Genomic DNA, 26026 nt, shown 5'->3' on the forward strand with positions numbered 1-26026 from the left:
AAGGTATATCTTTGGAATAATATATACAACATATAAAGTCAACATTTCTAAACAGTCACACAGTGGCCTTGAAACAGACTTCTATTTCATAAAACATAATTTTCATTTATTTCAATATAATCAGCATTTATGAAATGCAAACTCATAGTCATATTACTCCTTTGTCAACTTTCAACATAATACAGCATGACATAGTACAGGGAACAATGATATAGAAATCAGAAAACCTAGATTTAAGTTTTAGCCTTGACAGTTTACAAACTCAGTGACCTTGGACAAATTGCTCGATTTCTCTGCTCCTCAGTTTCCACATTTGTAAAATGTAAATCAAACTTTGTAAACCTTAAACACTAGATAAATATAAGATAGAATTATTGAATTTCTCTAAACTGACTCATAAAGCCAGTCATTAATTCATCAAACAACCATTTCTTTGGCACGACTGAATGAATAGCTCTCTGCTAAGGGGTCTCCAAAGGAAGGAAATGATATAGTATCTTACCTTAAGAAGCTTAAATTCGAGTTGGGAAAATAAGAAATATGTAGGAAACAGCTAGAGAATAAACCCAAGGCATTATACAAGCAAGTACCGGATAGTGTAATAAAACTGTACTTACACAGCAATACATGTACATTTTAAATGTTCAGTGAAAGGTTAATGCAAAATAGTCACTGGCTAATTTTTAGTTGCAACCAGAAAATGCCTAAAATTGTCTATGTAAAATGTAAACACATTCTCATTCTCATGAGTATATCATTCTTGATTGATTTGGTAAATTAAACTGTTCACCTTTCATGGTATAAAGGGGAAGAGGGTTTTGTTACAGATAATGTTGTACATTAACCAGCTAATGTTGACAATAATCTATAATTGAGCACTAGTTGCACCAGATTTATTAAATCAACCAGAGTCTATACATTTGTTATTTCATTGAACCTCAAGTTTTCTGTAACCTCATGCTGAATGTCATTCATTTCATTTCCAGTTATTAGTCTTGCTTTCATAATAGCCTGCCTCCCATCCGTGATATTATACTAATTTATCTTCTATACATTGTCGTATCACTTTCTTGCTCGGTGACGTCAAAATAATAGCACATTATTTCTGTTCATTTTTCTTCTAAATGATAGTTTACCTAGGGAATCTTGCTTTGGCAGTTGACTGAGTTGTATCCACTAGAACACATTGATTGGTATGTCCTATTTCTGAACTTTCATACTCAGCTTATGTGGTATCAACCTCTCTGAGATCCAAAGTTCCCATCTATAAAAGATGAAATAATATCCATCTTGCCCCCTGTCTCAGATTATTGTGAGGAACAAATGAGATAATGTAAAAATATGAAAGTACTTTGGAAAGTATAAAATACTACATAGATGTAAGGTGTTATTATTAGGGAAAAAATTAAAGGAATAGGTTTAAAAAGTAAAAAGCCTTTTAAACTTTAATGAGTTAAGGATTGGGGGAAAAGAAAAGAACCTATATGTTCTAAAGTATTTATAGCAGCTCTCTTCGTGATGGCAAAGCACTGGAAATTGTAGAGATGCCAAGGAATTGGGGAATGGCTGAACAAGTAAGTTGTAGTATATGATTGTGATGGAATACAACTGTGTATAAGAAATGATGAGTTCAATGATCTTAGAAATACATGGATAGACTCGCATGAAATAATGAAGAGTAAATAAGCAGAACCAAGAGAATGCTGTATATAGTAACAATATCGTTTTAAGAACAACTTTGAGGGCCTAAGTCATTTTGACTACTATAAATACCCAAATTAACTACAAATGACATGAAGGAAGATACTATCTGCATGGGGTGGGGGAACCTGATAAATAGAAGTATGTATAGAATAGTTCTACATACATATATACATATTTGTGTCTAATGGTAGTCACCTCTAGGGTGGAGGGGGGGAAGAAAAAAGGGAAAAAAAGAAAGTCGCATGATAACTTTATTATATATTTAAAAAGAACAGCAAGTTGTACATAATAGATTTGCAGTTTCATGTACAATCAATTTTTTTCCTATTCTACTATGTTATGGAAATGTTTGTTTTATTTCTTAGGTTCAGAATAAAATAAATAATTTTTTAAAAAAGTAAACACCCAATAGAAATCTTGGAGAATATTCAAAATACCTCTTGAGAAAAGGAAAAAAATAGAAAAAAATAGTTGCAGGTGATTAAATAAAAAAGATTAGCCCCTAGAAAGCCTTAGATGTCTGAATGCATTTATCTCTTGTGCATAATAGATAACAAATATCAAACTGTTGAAATGAACAATCATTTTTAGCTTTCTACTATGTACCAATCACCTTTTGGTGGCAATTATGAGTTCACTATCAAAGGCATAATGTAGTCTTATCTTTTATTTATCCTAAAGCTACACCTTTCCTATTAAGAAAGGACCTGTCAATAAATATGTAAGAAGAAAGATTGTATGGAAATAAGTTAAAGAATGGAATAAGTCATTGAGAAAAAGCTTTGCAGATGGCAAAATAATGAAAAGTCCAGGTGATTGAAACAGGGTGTGCAGTTGCAGCAGACTTAAGGGTGATGAAACTGCCAACAGTAGTGTATTTGCATCCATTAGTGGCAATCAGTCATCAGTGAACAAGAATTTACAGTTACTACTGTAGGTCAGACCACAAAGGGTTAGGAGTGTAAAGTCCTGTTAGAAAACATAGACATTTTTTCTGATCACTGGCAGATGTCCCCCACATTCAAGGTCTAACCTAAAACTCAAATTGAATTTTAAAATCACCTCCTCCATTTTCCCTTTGAAAGCATTATTTCTTCTCAGGGTCTATTTGAACCCTTCCCTCCAACCCTACTTCAGAAAGTTAAAAGGACCCTTACTTTAAGAAATAGATAGTGCTATTTATGTTTTAATACTAATGGAATTGAAAGATTTAAAAGCAAAGTAATGCATATTCTGACAAGAGTTCACAGTTTTAGATATCAACATTTGCAAACTGCATGTATAGAGGGTGTACATCTGGTGCAATGTTGAATTTGAACATTATTTTTCTATTATGCATTTAGCATGTAAAGTAGCTGTCAGCTGCTTATGGTCTCCCAAATTAACAATTGGATGACAGAGAGATAGGTGGATAGATAGGCAAAGATGATAGATAAATATAATACATATATACATATACATACACATACATAAATACATACATACACACAGGAATACATACAAAAGATAGACAGCTATACAAACACCTAAAAGTAAAATATAAAGCCTAGGACTCAAGTAGTGTGAAAAGAGAAGAATGTTATCTGAAGATAAAATAAAAGATTCTTAATTTAACAAATGTCTTGAAGGTGGCTATTCTCTACCATATAACAGTTGGATCTTTCAGAGGGTAAAGCTGTTTCCTTGGTGACTACTGGGCATTGCATTAACTTTTCCACTTTCCTTGAACTGCATAAAGGCAGAGACCAAAGTGTTCTATAGCCAGAAGCTACATTCTTAACTTGGCATTCTCCAACCTCAATGGTTCAGGCTCTTCATTGGTTCCCAAACAGGGTTCCAGTACTCACCTGATGCTATCCTTCTCGTTAAAAGGTACTATATCTTCTGTCACGTCACCTGACAATCCCAGTCAAGACAGTTCTTTATTTCAGAGCTATCACTAAGCACTTCCTCAAGCTGTAGACCTGTCCCAACAGAGTCAAAGTGGAACATTGAGCATTGATAGGGCAAATTCAGCATCAGTTTTTTGGAATGTCCAGAAAATAATTTTGCATGAAAACAATACTTATTCCCTTTAAAAAATGGCTCACGTGTCATAGAACTGATTAAAATAGAAACTTCTCAGCATAAGTAAATTCCTAAAAGAATCAATTAAAGCATCAACAAAGTATTGGGGAGGACAAAAGCAACATATTAGAACTCAGAGTTTCCTGAATGTTGCAAGTCACTTCAGCTCTCTTGGACTTGGTTTCCTGCTCTATAATATGAAAGATTTGGAATAATTGAGCTCCAGGGTCCCTTCCATCTCTCTCATTCAGTTCTCTGTTTCTAAGTGAGAAATATTCAGAAAGTGTATTTAACTATTATATATAATACATATATGCGTGTAGGTATGTGTATATATACATATATACCTATATGTGTAATTTACAGATGAGGAAAACACTTGGACACTTTATAAAATGATTACATTGTGAGGGTATCTCCACAAAGTGCTACCCTAGTGCCTTATCTGAAGCTGGACATGATTCTGGTATCTTAAGGATACGCCAGTGAGCTACAAACTCTGGCAGGTTCTACCATGTTGGAAAGGCTTCAAGTATGGTCTGGTAACAGGCCAGCCTAGCAAAGTATGCAGGAACTTGTCGCTAGACTCACAACTTGGTGATAAATTCTTTGAAAATAGTAACCCATGAAACAAAGAAAAACCATTAAATGGCCCTCCATCCTATGCCGCACCTTTCCACTTTTACAATTCTGGGAACAAAGTGGTGCAAAAATTAATGGAGAGTGATTACAAAACAATGTAATTGTCAGACTGTCACTAAACATGTACTTAGTTGTTGGAATTCTAAATGTAAGATCTTTGTCCAAAGGCCTGGTGGTCATAGGACTAGAGAAACTGAATCATATTATTTTGACGTTGTCCCTGTAAAGGAAACCAGAAGACAAAAGAAACTTACAACTTCATGGAAGGATGGTTCAAGTTTTCCCTGGAGAGGCAAATGAAGAAACTGGTAAAGTTGGTTTTATCATGTGTCCAAAGACAATAAAGAATGGGATATGGTCATCTTTTTTTCAACATTCATGATAAGTATTTGCAAAAAGACAATTAAAAAATAATTGGAGCTTAGGCACTAGCATCTATTGCAGAAGATGAGGAAGCAGAAAAATTCTAGGAAGAACTACAGAGGGTCTCCAAATTCAGTTGATAGGTATGTTGAAGTTTGGGATAACCAATGGACAGCCTAAATGGTCCACTTGTAACTATGTGATATCAAGTCCTTGGCATACTGAGGGGACCTTTGGAGACAGATTTATGGGAGAACATAGACAAGAGTCACATGGAATGCTTTGGCATGAATAAGTTGTGATCAGGGATGTGGTGGAGCCAACTCAAACTGGCCCTCAAGAGCTGATTGTTAAATTCTCAGTATGAGCATTTATACCTCCAGAATTGGGGGGGAAAGGGCTTAATTTCCCATCTTGTTGATCATCTAGATTTAAGAAAGTAAATGGAGAAAATGTTATTACAGATTAAACTTAAAAATATGTTGTGCATACATTTTCCCTTCAGAAATATAGTTGTTAGATATTTACCAGCACACCACTGTTAGTGTTCTTCTCTGGAGGCTATACCCACATCAATGAGCTTGGACAGCCAATGGAGTGCTGGAGTCAGTATGAATTTGTTTAAAGGAGACTGGACCTTAAACTGTCTTTCTGCTCTGTTGCACACAAGCAAAATGATTGTATCTATAAGATAAGAGAATATAAGTTGTACATTTAGAAAGGCTTTTGTGTCTCTGTCCACTTAACATATATAGAATTCACTGGAATAAAAGGAAGTTTCTGTCCATTCTCTGATTCACAAACACATACAAATACAGAGGTCCACATCGTGATATTTCTGTCTGTGAATACGTGAATGAGTTTTATGTGCTCATTGTTGTTTGCATCTGCAGATGTAGAGAAAAAAGACTACATTTTGAGGAAAGAAAAGAAAATTAGACTCTTGCTAGTATGCAAGTGTTATATCAGTGTTGGTTTGTTGTTCTTACATTGTTTCAATTATATCTGACTCTTCATGACACCCTTGGGGTTCACTTGGCAAAGATACTGAAGTGGTTTGCCATTTATTTCTCCAGTTCATTTTATAGATGAGGAACCTAAGGCAAACAAGGTTAAGTGACTTGTCCAGAGTCACATGGGTAGTAAGTGTCTAAGGGCACATTTGAACTCAAGTCTTCCTGACTCCAGGCCCTGTGCTGTATCCACTGCACCACCTAGCTAATTATAAAAGCAATTGCATTATTTTCTATGTTTTAGTATTGTAAAATAAATAAGACAGATGATAGAAAGATAGATAGATAGATAGATAGATAGATAGATAGATAGATAGATAGATAGCTGAATGTATATTGGGCTTGAAATCATGAGGCTAGGATTCAGGTCCTCAATCTGCCACTTACTTTCTGATCATGAGCAAGTTGAGAAGCCTTTCTTAGCTTTTCCCAATCTGTTAAATGGGGAAAAATTAATACTAATACCCACTTGATAGGTTTGTTGTGAGGAAAGTGAATCATATACTGTAAAGTACTATATCAATGTGAGCTAATTGAAAAAGAAGCTTGGAATAATTCATGGAGAGACTGAATTGTCTACTTTTAATTCACAATTGGTCACCAATATAAAGCCTTTAGATTCCTGGTCCAGACTTGTCCATTCTAGAAATGATATTCCAATCAGAGCAGTTTGCTTGACAATTGCTTGACAATGCCCTATATATAGCCCTGATGGCTATTTTGAGGTAAAAAAAATCCCCACTCAAGAGTCAGTTCTAGAGCAGGACCTTGAGGGCATTGTCTCAGAGCACTCAAATTCAAAGGGGGACTCCTTCCTTCCCATAGTGATCCAGAGGCCACCTGGTCTAATCTCCAAAGTCTTCTACCACCCTTCACCATTCAGATAGAATTCACTCCTTCAGTGAGCCCCATGTCCAGGATCCCATCACTATCATGACTCTCTCTAGAGAGCTACCTTTTCTCTCACTTTAATTCTACAAGTATCTCTGAGGAATGAGTTGACCTCCTGACCACTAAAATAGAGCCAGATGAATTCACATCTATGTAAAAGTTTCCAAAAGAGTGGGTAGTGCATCAATATCAACCTAGAGTAATAAAAATTGTGTCTCACATTTATGCAATGTTTCAAGGTTTACAGATCTTCTTCTAAACAACAAAGGAGGCACATAGAATAAGTAGTATTGTTCCCATTTTAGATGAAGAAAATGAGGGTGAAAAAGAAATGACTTGCCCATGACCATACATCTAGTAAGTAACAATGCCAGGAATTTGGCAGCAGATGCCTAGTAGAGTGCCACAGGACTCTGCATTTGGTCCTGTACTGTTCGATAAGAATCATAAGATCAAATGATGATTTAGATATGGAGGGAACAATAGATATTATCTAGTCTGACTCCTTCATTTTACAGAGTAGGGAAATGAGGCTCACAGTAAGGAAGTAATGGGTCCAAAGTCACACAGATACTAAGTAGCAGAGCCATTTAAAATCCAGTTATCATTTCTAGTGCCTTTGTCAATGATCTGGATGAAGACACACTCGGAATTTTCTGGTGGAAGAAGGTTGGGAGAGATAGCCATTATGAAATGTAGGATAGGAACTGGATTTGTAATTTCACTGGAATAGGGAATGAGGAGGTCCCTTGAAGTCTTCCTCTGCAGTGCAGTTCAATACTTCCGCAACTTAGAGTCTGAGAGAGCAGCCTGGAGCATGAAAAAGTTAAATGGTTTGCCCATGGGTCACTCAGCCAATATATATGTCAGAAGTGGGACTCGAACTTAGGTCTTCTTTGCTTCAAGGCCATCTTGCTATTCACTATACCATTCTGACTTTCTATGATAGATGAGGAAATGAAAATTCAAAATTACCTTGAGGATCATACAAATTTAGGCTAAAGCCAATAAGTCAAAATTTAAACACACACACACACACACACACACACACACACATATATATATATTTTAAGAGTGAACTAAGTGTGGTGAAGGTGATGAATGAATGAATGAAGATAATTTGGAGTATTGTGTTCAATTTTCGGTGCCATATTTAAAGAGAGGCCATTCAGAAGAATGGGACCATGATAGTGTATTATCTAGAAAACATATTATAAAGGAGCAGTGAAAAAAACTACAGGTTTTTTTTAAATTTGTTTTATGAAGGCTACCTTCAAATACTTGAAAAATGATCATATGGCAGAATGGAGAGATTGGTTTTGTATTGTGGCAAAACCACAACATGTAACTGGAATTTAGATGGAGGGAAATTTTGGCAAGAGCTTTCCAACATTAAAATAGGATGCCTGAAAGCAATGAACTCTTTGTCACTGGAAGTATGCAAACAAAGGCCACTGATCAGAGATGTTACAGGCTTCCCTATGAGGGAATTCCTACTAACAATTCTTAAATTGAGGAGGAAGATAGCATCAGTGACTTCTAATATTCTTTCTAACTCATGGGCTCTATGAGAGCATAAAATGATTACTTTTATATCTATTTCTAGGAATTTGTTTTATTTATTCCTTCTGAGCATCTACATTTCTGGACCCTGCAATGCAGCTCTCAAAGGTTTTTCCTCTGAGATACATACTTCTGCCACTTTCTGAGAGATCATTTTCTTTGGAACTATGTCATTATATTATCCAATTTGTTTTAAATGTTTTTTATTATCCTTATTCAGTGCTACCATTCTCCTTTCTCATGTGAACATATTCTTGAATCTCTTTAGGAACTGACTATATTAACTACTTGCTTCATCTAGGACTCCAGTGGCTGAGGTGGCCAGTAAGAGAATGAGTATAACATTCTAGCTGCTTGATGTATATAACTATCTATAAGAAAATATATAGGCTATTTACTGGAAATAGAAGATGAAATGCATTTTTGTTTATTGTTATTAGCATTGTTCAGTCATGTTTGACTCTTCATGACTCTAGGGTTTTCTTGGCAAAGATACTGGAGTGGTTTGCCTTTTCCTTCTCCAGCTCATTTTACAGATGAGGAAACTGAGGCAAACAGGGTTGAGTGACTTGCCCAGGGTCACACAGCTAGTAAGTGTCTGAGGTCAAATTTGAACTCAGGAAGAGGAGTATTCCTGACTCCAGACCTGACGTTCTACCCATTGCACCACCTAGGTATACTGCTATATGGCTATTTATGGCCATACCTTAAGGTGGATTCGTGCTGAAAAATCTCATTCATGGTGGCCCATGAGACATAAGAAAATAGGTTATCACTTTAATTATAAGATTTTGTTTCTCTTATAGGATCATAGGATTTAGAGTTATAAGGACCTTAAGACATCAGAAATGATATATTGAAAATAAAAATTGTTCATAATTCATCTTAAAAAGCCAAGTTGGTTGCAAAGTTTTAAATAAATGAAAATAGGGCTTGAATTTTTATTTCAAAAATGTTCAGTTACTAATTGTTTTAGTTCTGGCAAGTTCAGAATGCTCTGAGTCTTTCTTCCAGTAGTTTTCTTTGCAATCAGTGTCTTTATTTCATGGCTATACATTGACAAAACTATACAAGTTTGATGATTTCTCATCATTTTCTGCCTCTTTTTCCCAAAAGCAAATTGTGTTTGACATGAAATGAGACAAGAGAGGAGGGGATTAGAATTTAAGAGAGTATCATACTGTAGAAAAATGATGTTGATAATAGAATAGGTGGATGGACAGTATGGGAAGGAGTAAAAGCAATGGATGATGAATCAAAAGATTTAGGATTGAGTCCTAGATCATTTACTTGTTATGATCTCTTTTTAGCTAAGGCCCCCATTTCAATTGGGGTTTGACACCACTGCTTTAGATATATCTGGCTGCATCATTAGTCCTTTAGATGTATCAGCTGTTTGACCTAGCCACCTGCTCCTACTCAGTTTGATAAGCAACAGATGACAATGCAGAAAGAAGCATGTCATAGGAAGCAAGTCATTTAACTTCTCTGACCCTCAATTTCCTTAAGAGTAAAATGGCTATAATAGTGTTTTCACTCTATACTTCACAGGATAATTGTGAATCAAGCACTTTGTAAATCCTAAAGTTCTATATGAATGTGAGCTGCCATTATTATTGTAGTAAAATATATGTGACACTCCATTGTAATGGCTGTCTCCCATGCCTGGAATGTGCTACCTCCTATTTTAAAACAGTTAAAATTCCACCTTGTACAGAAGGCCTTTCCCAGGCCCACCATTTACTAGTACCTTCCACTCTAAGATTACATCGTATGTACTCTAAATGCATCTTTTATGTGCCTGTTTATGTAGATGTTGCCTTTCTCTTGGAATTTAAGCTTCTTGAGGGAAGAGACATTTAAAAAAATCTATTTCTAATTTAACACAGTGCCTGACACATAGTTAGTACTAAACAAAATGTTTGTTGATTGATAGATTTTTAAAAAATGAAAGGCTCTGAAGAAGAGTAAAGGTGTCATAATAGAAATGTATATTAAGAAAAACAAGACAGGCTAGTCATGAGATGAGGTCTAGAAAATAGGGGTAGATGGCATGAACAGGCTAATGGGATTCTCTTGGGATCTGGAGAAAGTAAGGAAAGCGTCTAGTACATTGCGTGAGCTATCTTTGTTGAACTTAGGAGATATTGACAAGAGTTGCACATGATGGGCAGATTTGGATGGAATGAAGAGAATTAAAGAAAATATCTAGACTTATGATATAACAGATCCATTTGAATGTTAATTATATAAATATACCTATAAGAGATTATCCTCAGTTATGATTACCCTCAAAAGAAATACTATTAAGAAAAAAATTTAAAGAAATACAACTGTTACTAGAAAGGCTGAGTTAGTGATTGCTGGAGTAAAGGAATTCTGAGGTGCCACAGTTCTGAAGCTGATTGGATATCTACACTATGTCTGTTGACAATATGGTGAACCCCTGGGGGGAGAGGGAGGAGGCACCAAGCTTTCCAAGTAGGGGCAAATTGGCCCAGATCAGAAACAGAGGAGGTCAAAGCATTCTGGCTATTCAGTAGGGGTATTGGGCCTATGAATGACCATTGTACTTCCAGTCTAGGAGAGATAGGAAGACCTAGTCTTGGAAGATAGACAGATAGACAGACAGCCAGATAGACAGACAGACACACACACACACACACACACATACACACACACAGAAAGAGAGACAGAGACAGACAGAGAGACAGAGAGAGAGAAGTGAAGACAAGAGACGACACAAGAAAAGAAGAGGGGAGAAGAGAGGAAAAGAGAAGAGAAGAGAAGGGAGGGGAGAAAGGGAGATAAGAAGGGAAGAAAGAGGTAGGAAGGGAAAAGAAATAGAACTATCTAAATAAAAAATGAGATGATGATGATGGTTATTTTTTTTATTAACACAGGTATAAATAGATGCTTTGCTGATTAGCTTAAATTGATTTTAGTCTCTACTTAATCTGGAATCATGAACTTACTACTATCTGGCATCTACTACTTTCTGGTATCCATGATCCTAGTGGATTTCAATAGGTCTAGGCCTCTGTGGCAATAAAACTGCTCTAGGCAGACTTTTAAACTTGCTGCTTATCATTACTATGATGGAGCATTACTTTTTAGCTCAACTAATGAGCCTTGGAACAAAGCTTCTCCCAGTAGTTCTGCTGCCCTTTTAGGACAGAACAGCAAAATAAAATTCCAATTTCAGCTTTCTGCATCTTCTTTTCCCTCTGCTATTGCCTTATGCTTCAAAACTGATTAAAGGTCCTAAGGGAAACATGGTGGCCACATACTTAGCGCTGCCCCAGGATGATTTACCATCAATCATAATCAAAGCTTCCCTTGTTATCTAAGTAATCTTTTTGAAGATCCTTGTTATTTTGAAAATAATTTACATGTTATTATTTACAATTATCCATTAACTAGATGATCAACTTTCAAATTCCTTTAAGTCAAGCTCTTAAATGGGTTTAGTCTTTTTCCCCTTATGAACATTTAATTTACATTTTTAACAGAACAGTTGTTATACAGTTATAGACACGACAATAGGCTTTTGCAAATGGATGACTACAGTCCATTGAGCAGACACGGACTGTCTCTGCTGTCAACAGTTTGGGTTTTATCAACTTATGTCAATGTCTATGATAAAACATTTGTTCAGTTAAACAATGGAAGGAAAATGTAGATTATGTTATGTTCGTAATATCAGTTCCCATTTATAGAGCTCGTTAGTCATTTTATAATGTGTTTTTCTCACAACAGCTCTTTGAGGTAGGCCATGCAACATAGTTACCCCCTTTGACAATGAGTACAGAAGTGTGAAGTCTCAAGATCCCACAGCGAAATGATCTTCAGACTCAAAGCTATAAGATCATGTTAAGACCGTAACTTGAGAGCTAGATGGGAGTTCAGAGGTTAGCTCCTATAATCTCCTTATTTCATAGATGAGGAAACTAAGGCCTTGCCTTCCTCAGGGTCTCAGAGCTAAATAGCATCAGAACTGGGACTTCCTGGCTACTCAATAGGGTTATTGGGCCCATGAATGGTCATTGTACTTCCAATCTAGAAGAGATAGGGAGACTTAGTCTTGGAAGACAGACAGACAGACAGACAGACACACACACACACACACACACACACACACACACACACCCCCCATATCTTGAAACCATATCTTCTAGTTCTGAGTCAGGTGAAATATAGCCAGACATGGCTGCCCCCAATTAGACACAGGTTGGAGAAATGAGAGAGCATCAAAATCACTGACTAGAAAACAGGTAATAGAAACAGTTTGTGTTTATTTCTATGAGTATGGCAGCAGCCCTGTTCAAAATTTGCAGCCAAACTGGTCAGCCATGGTCCTTAAACTCGTAGTATGGGCAGAGTAAAGGATAGCCTGGATTCTTAGTCCATCATGTTGTCATATAGGTGGACCAGACCTGATTGATCTAACCAAAATTATCACTAGAATCATCAGTTCTGTAGTAGTCCAGTCACCAAACATAGAAAGAAACTGATACTCAACCACCGGCAAATCAAACATTGGGTGATTCAGTTTCATCAGCCAAGTGTTCCTATAAGAGAACCATCAACCACCAAGACTGACAGACCCTACTGGCCACAGCTGCAATTGCCAGCCAAGGACACTCTGTATAATAAGGGGCTGCAAGTGACCCATTAGTCTTGTCAGCCACCCTCGTGTGCATAAGGAATAACACTGTCAGCAACTTCATCTTCCAATTCAGATCACAATATATAGACTTGCCTTTATGTGTCTTTATACATGTCAATATATGTCTTAGAGGTAAAGCACCCACAAGGGTTTGTTGCTGTCAGCATGGCAAAATTTGAAAATAAACCACCTCTTACAAATCTCCATAAAATCTACTGTACAACCTTCTGTTAATTATTTAAGTTGCTTCTCATCATTTTGTTTCTCAAATATTCTCGAGTCGCCAATCTTAGCTGAGAGAGGATGACTGCATTCTAGACTTTATTATGTATAGTTCAGAGAAAGTAAAAAGATATGGGAGAGAAAAATTATGACACAAAGAATGGCGAATTCCTCCAGGCTCTGCATTAAATGTGATTCTAGGCCATGTGATGGTGAAACATGGATTGAGAAGTCTCTGTTTCTACTAACCTCCTATCTTTGAGATGCTGTTACTTTCATATTTCCTAAACTTTGTGATATAAACAGCAAACCTAATTCAGGAAGAAGCATCCACCATAACTGATTACCATAACCAGGAGCACACACATTTAAATCAAAAGTCACTTGAGTTGGAAAAGGTTTAAGTTTTTTCAATAAATTATTTTTTATAATGACTATAAAAGTTATATAGTACATGGAGACTTGCTCGAGGTAGATGCTTTACTGTACTTGAATTGCTCCGAATACTTCCTGAGATATAAAGCTGACAATCAGACATCTGAGGATGCGTGGGGGGAAAGCATCCTTTGAAAGATTAAAGTATGAATTTTATAAAGTGAAATAAGGGGCAAAACCTTTGTTTTTCCATTTATGAGCAGAGGGATGGAACGGCTATTATTATCAAGTAAAGTAACTGAACTACAAAAAAAGCACCCCATACTCATTTTTTTTTAGCTAAAGGTGGGAATTCTTATTCTTTAGAAACTATTTTCTTCAGCTTTCTATATACATTTTTTGTGATGGTGTGAAGATATCAAGCATAAATTACCTAATATGTAGGTAAAAATTTCAAAGTAAAAAACTAACTTGTTCTTTATAATAATCCATAAAATTACTAATTTTGCAATTAAACTGGAGCATTATTTTAAATGCTATAAATGTTGTTCAAAATTTATTGTGTTAAGATTTGGGGGGATAGTTAGGAAAAAGAAAAAGACTTTTTAATAAAGTGGGGAAATGGCTACATTTAGAATGAGTCATTCCTTTTTAAAAGTGGAGAGGTATTTAATCAAAAAAAGAGCAATAGTTTCCAAAATTAGAAAATGCTTTACAAATGTAATTATTCTTTAAATTAATCCTCCTTCATACTTTGCATACTTGTTCTCAGTGCCATGAATCATGAGATTCAAAGATACAAACTTTTAGCTAATCAACTTTCTGTAGCTAAGAAAAATCCCATTTTAGAAGGCAAAGAACAAGAGAGCTTAATATTTAGGGAAAATTGTGACAATGCGCAAAAGGTAGGGGTTGATAGAGAGAGAGAGACAGATGACGGTAGAAGCAACCAAGTTTTACCTCTAACAATAAAACTGAAACTAATGTTAAGAAGAAACAATTTTCTAGGACTTGGAGGATAATGAAGCCAAAAGTAATAAGTAGCATAGGCCTGAAAAGAACAAATAATTCCAGACAAAGCTAATTATCTTCTTTGAATAACTAAATTAGTGGATGAGGGAAGGCAAGATATGTAATAAATTTAGACCTTTGACACACAGCATCTACATAAATCCTTCAGGAAGAATTAATTCAAATTGGCTTAGAGATGAATATTGTCAAATGAATTGAAAATTGGTTGATGGACCATAAACAAAGGGGAATAATAATAATAAGAGAGATGCATCAAGCCAGAGGGAAGTACGAAAAAGTAAGCCACCATAGAAGATCTGGACTGATTTTTTTTTCTTCATTAATGACCTAGAAGGAAGTACAGTAAGAGAAATAGCAATTTTGCAAATAACACTAAACTAGGCAGTGTCACCCATATAATTGGAAGAATTATCACAGACAGTCCTAGGAAGGTGGTGGATGGAAAATCTAAATGAGATAGTATTTGAAGAAACAATGCCCTCACATTCAGACACATGAGCCAGTCAGTTCAGCTAAGCCTCTGAACCAGTTAGTTACCAGTTGGTAATAAGATCATTCAGTCAAAGTGAGTAGCTTTTTTTTTAAGTAAAAATAATCTTTGACCCAGTGATACCACTACTAAGTCTATATTCCAAAGAGATCAAAGAAAGAGGAAAATATTTATATCAGCCTTTTTTGCAGTGTTAAAAACTAGAAACTAAGGGGCATCTAAACAAATTGTTATATACAAATGTCTTGGAATATTAGTGTTTAATCATATTAAGAAATGATGAAAGGGGTGGGCTCAAATAAATCTGGGAAGATTTCTATAAATCAATGCAGAGTAAAATGAGTGGAACACAGAGAACAATTTTTACAATGACATCATAAAGAAAAACAACTGAGAAAAATTTAAGAACTCTTATCAGTGAAATAATTAGCCTCAAGTCTGGAAGACCAGTGATGAAACATGTAAGTCATATCCAGACAGTGATGTGAATGTGATATGTCTTCATACTGTCCAATGCAGGAGTTTGTTTTGTTTGACTGTGTATATTGATACATGATTTTTTTCTTTCTTTCAGTTCCTGAATGGGAAGTTGGGAGGGACAGACAGGGATAAGATATTAAGTTACTTCAAAATTTTACTATGCATTATAAAAATAGTTATTCTTGGGGGATAAGGAAGAAAGGAGGGTTATTGAACCACTTTTTAAATGCACAGAAGAAAAGAGAAAAAAGGTCAGTAGGAAACATAAAGAAGCAAAGCAGTTTTGAAAATAATCTTTCAATTCAATGAAAATTTGTATTTGTCAGTGCTGCCAATATTTTAAAGAATTAGATTGATTTTGACCAAATTTGCAATACTATTGAATTCTATGAAGATGGACCTTAAGTTCCAAGGTCCATCTTGCCATTTGAGGAGCCAAAAAGGCAGTTGGTAACTGTTTTCACATAGGCATGTATCCAATAATATAAAAGAATAGAGGTGAAATTTGGCATATTAATAAAGGTTAAAGAGAAATGTATTTGCACTGAAATGATATGACTTTAAAAGGTACTTAAGTTTTCATTCAACAAATACTTATTAAATGTCTGCTGTATATAGAGAACAAAGTTCTCTACAATCTCTGGCCTCATGGCCAAATAATAATGCAGAAAACAATTTACTCTGTCTGAGGAGAGATCATAGAGGATGTAGCATTTTGAACTGAGCTTTGAGGTTGTATTGTGCTGTACCAACCTACAGAAAAAAGAGAGAGCATTCAGGCGGGAAGAGTTACATGAAATAGGAGGACACAGGATATGTTGGGGAGTTGGAACAGAGTAGTTAAATTTGACGGACATGAATGGAGGGCAATAATATAAGAAAAACATGGAAAGGTAGGCTAGTTTCTAGGGCAACTGGGGGCACAATCGTTGGAGTGCAGGCTTGGAGTCAGGAAGACCTAAGTTCAAAGCCAGTCTCAGCATTTTTTAGCTGTGTGACCTTGGGCAAGTCACTTAACCCTGTTTGCCTCAGTTTCTTCATCTGTAAAATGAGCTGAAGAAGGAAATGGCAAACCACTCTAGTATCTTTGCCAAGAAAAACCCCAAATGGGGTCATGAAAAGGTTGGATACAACTGAACAACAAAAGACTGGTTCCAGGTTATAGAAGGTCTTGAAATCCAGGAAAAGAATCTGAACTTCACTTAGGAAACAGTAGGGAGCTGCTGAAATTTTTATCATAGTGACCTGACTAAGAAACTCTGTTCATCCATCCTGGGCAATATCATAATTAAAAATGATTTCAAGTCATTTTCTAACTGCTTGGACTATGTGGTGGAGAGGAAAGAGATGTGAATTTGGCATCAAGAAGACCAGAGTTTAAATCCTGACTCTGATATTTACTATCCACCTGACCTTAGCACTAGTCACAACTTCACTAGACCTCAGTGTTCCCATCTGTTAAACAGGAAGCTTGGATTAGAACTCAGGAGTTCTCAGCCTGGGTTCTGCAAACTTTTTGTTGTTGTTGTTTAATTATTTTAAATAACCATACTCCAATGTAATTGGTTTCCTCAGAAATCTTCAGAGTTTTATTTTCTGTAGTTAACATTATCCTGAGAATTAACCTATAGCCAAAGGAGTCCATGACACAAGAACAAAAGCTAAGAACTCTTGGTAGATAAATTTCAAGGTGCCTTCCAACTCAAAACCCATTATCCTTTGATCTTGATGGGGGAAAAAATGGCATAATAACTACCCTCCCCCACTTGGCCTCAGGCAGATCAAGAGATCTGAGGAAAGCGGACATCAAAATGAATTATATGGCTGATTGGTTTAGAGAAATAGTTTTCTGTTTGCTAACAGGGAAGGATCTCACTGATTTAAAACTACCTATTCTCATTCCTTAAGGAGTGTACATATATCTGGAGATTCTAACATGTGGTCTCATTTGATCAGAAGTAGTAAGTGGGTTTAAGAGACACAGGTGTTTTGAGGTATTCTTGTCCTCCTCTCTCTCCTTCCTATTAAACTGTGAAACTTCATGCTGGGCACATTGGGTTCTTCTTCATGATAGAAAACTGAACATAAGAAGATGTCCTTAATTCTTCCTGGTGGCCAATGGACAAGAAGACAATGCTTTCGTGTCTTAGGATGGAGCGCAAGGAAGCAAAAATCCTGCTTTTCAGAAATCCCTTTGTGTGTCTTTCTGTCTCTGTCTCTCTGCTCCAATCCCTCTCACATCTCCCCTTTCATTATCCTTATCCTTATCTTTATCCTTATCTTCATCCTCATCCTTATCCTTATCTCTCTCTCTCTCCTTCCCTCCTTCTCTCTCTCTCTCTCTCTCTCTCTCTCTCTCTGTCACATAACAGTCAAGAAGTTCTCTGCAAAATCTCATGTTAAAAAGTAAGCCCACTGGATTCAAGAAAATTAACTGAGTGGTATTCCATCTATTTCCATTTTATAAGATTTATAAAAATGTATACATACAAGACATTATTAATGCTTTTTATATATGATTAGTTTATAATTATCTCTCATGTGCTCTGTAATGTTCTTTACTGCTAAATTAGGTTTTATTTTGTTTCTTGCTTTTTTAAATGTGCAGAATTCTTCTTAGAAATTCTTCTTACAAATTACATTCATTTACTTTATTATCTGCTTATACCAAGGAAATCTAGGTGTTTAATATGCTCACTCAAGGTTTAGCCTATAGTGAATGGTTATTTATTCCAAATATCTGGATGGCAAACTGAGCTGTTCATTCAGGAGAAAGTATAATTGAGTAGCCAAGACCACTAGACATCTGAAGGAAGGACCATGCATCCTGAGCTTCCCAATCAGGCGCATTGGAGGGCATTCATTGTTAGCAAAGATAGTCAGTCCAAAGCCATTGCTTCTGCCAGCCATTGCCACAAATATAGCAAGAACACTACCCCCTTCACAATCGGTTTCACCTGGCCCCTTATGGACAATTGTTACTTGAAGATCACATGAAATGTCATAGTTTCCATAAGCTTTCTTAATTTTTTCACAAAGACCAACATTAAGAGTTGAGCTCATCAATACTATAACTTTCTATGGACTTTCCACTTTTTGAAGCAACTCCTCTTTTTCTGCAATCTATTCAAAGTTTTTCTTCACCATCCAGAGGCCTTCAGGTATCATTTTCTCAAGATCCCAGTATGATCATTTGTCTTTCTATTGGTTTTGCTTTCCAGATGGCCAGAGCCACCAACACTCATTATCAATAAAGTCAGCAAGAACAATTTCTTTTATAAGTACATCTGCACCAAAGCCAATCTTTATGTAAACCTGAGGTAACTAAGATTTTACCAGTTTTTCAAAAAATAACACTGGGCATGATGGTTCATCGTTAGCTGGCATTTATTATGGCATCCACTATTAGTCAGACATATTTAGTCAGACATTTAATTGTTATTGTTTTTCCCCATTTTACAGTTAAGGAAACTGAAGCAAATAAGCAAGGTAGCACACCTAGGGTCACACAGCTATTAAATATTTGAAGTCAAATTTGAACACAGATCTTCGAAACTCGATATCCAGTGCTCTATCCACTGTATCCCCTAGTGGCCTCAATCTGGCATGTGCTGGTAGTTTTTGCTGCTAGTGAGGCTGAGGTTGGTAGATTTTTTTTTGATCTAGGGAGTTCTGAGCTCCAGCGGGCTAAATCAGTAACCTGTCTACAGTAAGTTGGACACCAATATAGTGAGCTCTAGAGAAAGAGGTACAATCATGCTGTAAGGGTCAGAAATCAAGCAGGTCAATGTTTCTGCGATATTCAGTAGTGGGATCTGGGCCTTGAGTGATCACTGAACTTCTAGCCTGGGCAAAATGGGAGAAGGATGAAGAGAGTGGGGGGAGAGGAGAGAGAAGTAGGAGGGGAGGGGGAAAGGGAGAGGCTGAGGCAGAGAGAGAGGGAGGGAGTGAAGAGGGAGGAAGCTGCAGAGAGAAAGCTGGAGGGAGGAAGGAAGGAAAGGAAGGAAAAGAAGGAAGGAAGGGAGGAAGAACGGAACAAACAAAGGATGGATAGATGGATGGATGGATAGGTGGATGGATGGATGGATTGGATGGAGGGAGGGAGGGATGGGAAAAAAGAAAAAAATAGTCTATATTAAATCATTTTTGATATCCACTTTGTCTGACCAGACTAAGTCCTATGAAACACCATTTTGAAACCATAACCTGCTCTTCAGACCTCTGTGGATCATTATTTGCATCATCCTTAATAATAATATAACAATTCCACTTTACCTTGGTAGAATTTGTATCCTTTGATACCAGGATTTCTTTCGAGGAAAAAAAAGTTGCAATTCTTCTCCATAACCATTTCACTGGCATCATTTCACATGGGGAATGCCATGCCATATGTTTTCGGTGAAAGAAGTTTTGATATTGACTTCCTGTAACAATTCAAAAATACATCTAGTAATTTCATTTGAGATTGTAGCTTTCCCTTTCAAGCATTTCCTTTAAGGCTGCTAGGTGGATAGAACAGGGGCCCTGGAGTCAGGAGTTCAAATCCAGCCTCAGACACTTGACACTAGCTGTGTGACCCTGGGCAAGTCAATTAACCCCAATGGCCTTATAAAACAGTTTTTAAAAATTTATTCCTAGCTACATTGCCCAATATAATCTTATATTTAGACTGCAAGAGGACTTTTCCAAGACTATTCAACAACTCATAAACTTTGTTTACTTTACCCTTACAACATTTCCTACCTATCTGCAGTACTTCTAGTGTTTGCCATTTCCCTGGAAGTGTTTTGAGTAGTGGCTTCTGATGGGAGGACAGAAGAAACCTGGCTCACACACTACCTCTCAGAGATATCTCAACCACATTGACAATATTAATTTACATAATGAGACTAGCATGGCCATATATTGATTCATTTACAATCATTCTACTATTTCTACAATTGATGTAATAATTTTTGAGAAATATTTTTAATGTTACCCATGTCTAAATCCGGCAAGGAGACAAGAGCAGCCTGATAGATTCAGGGAGTGGAACAATATGTACCAGAGTCATTTGATAACGTTTGGTGTTTCAACTGAGCTACAAATTTTCTTGATAATTCGTGTATATGCAACCCTTCTGGTAAGCAATTTGGAATTATTCAAATAAAGTAGCTAAAATGTCTATACATTTTCTCCACTACTAGGCGCATACTCCCAGGAGGTCACTTGACAAAAAGAGAGTGTCCAAATATGCAAAAATATTTTGTGGTACAAAGAACTGGAAACAAAGTAGATGCTCTTGATTGAGAAGTAGCTAAACAAACTTTGAAACATAAATTACTGTGCTGAATGAAACAATACGAATGATGGATACAGAGAAGCATAGAAATATTTAAATGAATTAGATTTACAGGAACTCATGCAAAGTGAAGTAAGCAGAGCCATGGGGGAAATAAAGATTATTTACAACCACCGCAACAATGTAAATTGGTGCTCATTCTTCATTTTTGAAGAGGACCAATGACATCACAAAGTGAGGTCTTGATTCTTTGACTCATGGGTGAATTGGATTTAAGTAATGCAGAGTTGTACAGAGTCATCAGCTTCCCTCTCTCTTCCACAGTCATCAGTGTCCAGTGGCAGGACAGAAGTCAACATGACTGGTGATGGCCTGGGATGAAGCAGATGACCTTGGCATCTTTGATGTTTGATCAAGCTCTAAGTGCTCCACAGTACCTGCTTCAGCTGCCTTCATGGCTATTGGAACAAATTTTCCTCATCCTCCCATACTATGGGGAAGCGGGAGGGGGAAGTCTTCACATGTTTGGGGTAGCTAACCCCCTGACTCACTAGGATTTGAGGCCTGTCAGTTACTCCCAACCTGGTTTAGCCCATCTGCCAAGACGGTTTTACTCAGGTGTGGCTGCAGTGAATGTTACAGCCTCTGCATCCTCAAAGCAGTATCATAGGAGAAACCTGATATTATAATCATCCCCATTTTACAGAAGAGGAAAGTGAGGGATAGAGGTTAAGTGAGTTTCCCAGGGTCACACAGCTAGTAGATGTTTGATGCCACTTTGGAATGCAAAATATCCTGACTCCAAGGACAATGCTCTATCCACTCCACCACCTAGCTGCACCTAGCAGGACTGGACTGGGTTTGAACCTCAGCCCCAGCACTAGCTATGCAGCTCTGAGCAAGTCACCTAACCTTTCTGAGCTTTGGTTTCCCCATATCTACACTGAGAATCAATTAGTCAAGAAACATTTATTAAATGTTGCCAGATGCTAGGGACATAAGAAAAGGCATAGGGACAGTCCTTGTCCTCAAGGAGCTCACACTCTAATGGGGAGGAGGGAGGGAAACAATACAAAAAGAAGCTGAAGCTGGGGGAAGGGAGAGACCGTGACCTTGCAGACAGATGGGAAATGATAAAATGTCTGCCCTGGACCCCTTCCTTAAAGAAAGGATCTGGGAGGCTCTCTCTGATGCCCACAACTTCTTCAATCAAAGGGAAGGAAGAGTCCAGGAAGCAGGGTATGGATAGTGAGGAGGTGTGAGTTTCAGAGCTGATTTGATCCTACAAGAAGATAAGTTCCCAGAGGCAGTGGTAAAGTCTAGGCAAACAGACAGGTGGAAAGTTGGATACTGATACTTGTACTGGGGTGTATAGGGTATTAAAGGAGAACAAGCACCTCTGGTGTGAGGGCTTGCCAACCCTTTTCAAGGCTGTTCATCCACCTTTGGTGTCTACTTGGCACTCAACAATGTAAATAGACAGCAAAACAACCACAAAACAGTCAAAAAAAAGGAATGCTTGGAAGTTATAAAGAATAAACTTGGCACCAAAAAAGAGAAATGAAAAGACATTTCATCCTGCTTCTCTGCAGAGGCTGGGATGGAGGTCCCTAGTTACAGAGGATGACATATAACCTTTAAAAAAAAGTATTCACTGCATTCAACTTTTCTTCTTTCTTCCTCATTTCCCCCTCCCTCTTTAAAACATCCTTTTTTATATGGGATGACTGTGTTGTATGTAGGGGGAGGGGGAATCTAAGTGATATAAAAATAAAAGATGTCAAAAAGTCTGCTTTTTAAAAATCACATGTCTGCTAATCCTCATTATTCATATCAATATTCATATACTGAGATGTATAGTCATATATGGATTCATTTTTAATCATTCTACCATTTCTACAATTGATGTCATTATTTTGAGAAATATTTTTAATATATTAAGCATGTCTAAAATAATGGATATATTAGGTCTTACATTTAGCGCTCTAAAAGATCACTGACTGAGGCCATCTAATCCAACTCCCTCATTTTACAGATGAAGAAACAGGTTAAATTATTTGCCCAAGGTTACACATGTAGTTAACTAAAAGAGCCAGGATTCCACTCCAGTTCCTCTGAATCCAATGCACTTTCCACTGTCCTGAGCATTTCCTGTCTTTATGGTCATACTTCATATGTCCATATAGCACTAGAAATCTGGCTTTACAAGTTATGCTGCTGGCCAGGAAACATCTATGGACCCTGGGAAAAGTCATGAGACTTCCCTGAACTTCAGTTTCCTCATCTGTGAAATGAGAGGATTGTACTAGGTCATTTCTCAGGTCCCTTCCAGCTCTAACTATATTAATCAATCAAAATTTAATTCAATAAAAATTTATTGAGCACGTACTAGGTAGCAGACATTGTGCTAGGCATTGGGGAGGCAAAGACAAAAAATAAAGTTACTGTCCACAAGAAACTTATACAACGTTTATTAAGTACCACCTGCGTGCTGAAGACTATGCTCCAAGAAATGGTTGGTACAAAATTTGGAAAATACAGGGTCTCTGCCCTCAAGTTTCATGAGACAGTATTTTTTTAAAATACATGTGATTATGAAATTTTATGACAAAAATCTCAAACAACTTACTACTGAAATAACAATATGTTGTGATACAAACGAACAAACAAACAAGCAAAACAAAACGGGTCCCGGGAGTTCAAATTCAGAATTATTCATTTTGCTCTCCTCTCAAAAGAATTCTCACAATAGACGGTATTCCCACAATTACCAGGAGATGGCGCTGTGGATTTTAAATCCCGAAGTGAAAAGCTGAGCAGTTCATCTCCAGGGTTTCTTTTTCTTAACTCGCAAGCATTTGAAAAGTTGCAAAACCTGTCAGTTCAAAGCCTTTACCTTTGCAAAGAGGCCTGAGGAGTGTAATGGGGCAAGGGTAATAATTTCCCACAAAACGATAAAAATGTGCAAAAAGCGGTTGGGCAAGTAGACTTGTTTCGCTTAAGGACCAAAAAAAAATAAAAATAAAACAAATAAAAACCTTAAACGAGAAAAGTCGCCCACGTAAAGGGCGACTAAGAAGACAGGGACAAGAGGAAAGGAGAAGAGATGGGAGGGGCGAGGACGGGAAGAGAGTGAGGGGAGCAGAGGAAAGTTTGCCTTCGAAAAGGCCATTGTCATCTTTTGCTTTCCTGGTTGCATCATTTCCATCCACTTAGCTAACTTTGCCCAGTTTAAAGTACCCCCTTTCTTTCTTTCTCACAACTTTTGTAAGCGAGACCTCATACCACTTGGCGAAAGGTGTGTCCTGGGGTTTGCACACGTCACACACTGTAAAAGCTGAGCTTTAAAAAGCAGAAGTGGGGGTGAGTGCATCCCCTCAACTGATTTCTTTATCACAATATCCCTGATGGTCAATGCCCTTGCTAAAAATTACATAAATATACACAGACGCATATACATACATGCATGCATACACACGTATGAACTTCCTGATTTTGTTGAGGATGAAGTTCTTTACTTCTGAGACACCTAGAATTCCAAAAGTGATGTTTCACTTCTCCCCTCTCCACCTAAATAGGAGGATATTGCATAGCCTGAGATTTTCCGGCTTCCCAACCTTTATCACCCCGACCTCTCAGAAAGGTAACTGCTTCAGTAACTGCCTAATAAACTAGTGGCAATATTGTTTTAATCATTTCAAAGCACCAAGCTTTGTGAGATCCGGAGATGTGCCTGAAAAGATCTGGGTAACTAAATGACTTTGTGAATAACTGATCCAGGGAGTTAATCCGTATCTATTTCTTGCTTCCTGGAAAGCTGCCTTGGAAGTGATGACCTCGTCATCTTGAGTAGCATGGACCATGGCCCTCCTTCCCATGCACCTCAATCTCTCACGCCCCAAGCCAGATTCAATGACTGGACTGACCCCGCAGCAGCCCCCAAGCGAGGTCCCTAAGGAGATCTGCTGCACCGGCTGTACTAGACTTATCCTGTTGGTGGACAGGGGTCAAGTGCTGACTGCAGGTAAAAGTTCTTCTCAGCTTGGCACAGGTAAAAAGGGCGCGTCCTGTGGACCAAATGTGGTGTGAATACCCCCACCCCTTCATTAGGCTATAACACTAAGTTACACTGTTAGAAACCCGACATTTGGCAGTAGAGGCTTTGATAGGGACTAAACAGGTTCTCAAAACACGGTTTGTTCCAAATCCACTCTTCCTGAAGTCATAGAATGGTCTCTATGTGCTGAGACACCGCCCGGAGCTATTAAAAACCACAAAAGTCCCAAGGCGCACTGGTATATCTGCTTCTCCAAAATCCGTCTAAACCTAAAATTGAACGACTTTTGCTGAACTTTGCAATTGACCTAGAATTTTTTTTAAAGAAAAAGTCCTGTACAATTTTCCGTCCTTTCCCCTCCCCCAACAGAAAAACAAACAAACAAGCCAACAAACTCGGGTGCCCTTTGTAACTCTGGACTCCGAGAGCCTTTGTATGCAGTTAGCAGCAAGCTGTCTATAGGTGCTGTGCCAATGATAGGGCTACTAATCAAGAAAAGACCTTTGGTTTGACTTTACAAACACAGGCTGAACTAGGGCTTTCATTTTATTTTTGTTTTTACTTTAAATGTCTGGAACTGTATGTAGTACCCCCCCCAAAGTTATAAATATGTCTCTCACCCCCTCCAACCATGGAGTTTTAAAACCCAATCTAAATGGGAGCTCTGTCAGACGCCTAATGTTCTAATTTCAATGGTGTGCTGATTGCTGAATATTCCAACATCATTTCAGAGCTGTAGGTGTCATCCCTCCTTCTGCAGTGAAACTGTCTTAATCTTTATAAAATACGCTTGGGCGTCAGTAAATTTCAAAGTCTGAACGCAGAATAGGGGGATTCTGCCTTCTAGCAAATCAAGAATGTTAAGCCACCACAATTTTATGTTAAGGGGAGATCTGTTCTTTGCTCTTTTAAAAAGGCATTGTCAATAACCCCTTACGCCATGCACCACTGGCAGGTAACAGGGCTTGTGGCTGTAGCTCAGCAGGGAAAGAAAAAAAGTTCTCTCCCATCTCCGGTTCAAGTTAAAAGTAAGGGGTGGTTCAGTGTATTATTCTGGTTTCTGATCAAAACCTAGCTTCATTCATCGATCAACTTGTAACCTTTTCAAAGCTGCAGAGACCAACTTTCGCCATGCTGAATCATGAAATGGAGCTTCCTTTGATACCCACCTTCCTGC

The 26026-nt window shown here is 37.4% G+C and overlaps 1 pseudogene; it reads right to left on the minus strand.

The window, feature by feature from the left end:
• Positions 1-18140: 18140 nt before the first annotated feature.
• LOC118837135 lies at positions 18141-24655 on the minus strand (annotated as a pseudogene).
• Positions 24656-26026: the final 1371 nt, after the last annotated feature.

Source organism: Trichosurus vulpecula, chromosome 1 (assembly GCF_011100635.1).
Source record: "Trichosurus vulpecula isolate mTriVul1 chromosome 1, mTriVul1.pri, whole genome shotgun sequence".
Classification (NCBI taxonomy): Eukaryota; Metazoa; Chordata; class Mammalia; order Diprotodontia; family Phalangeridae; genus Trichosurus; species Trichosurus vulpecula.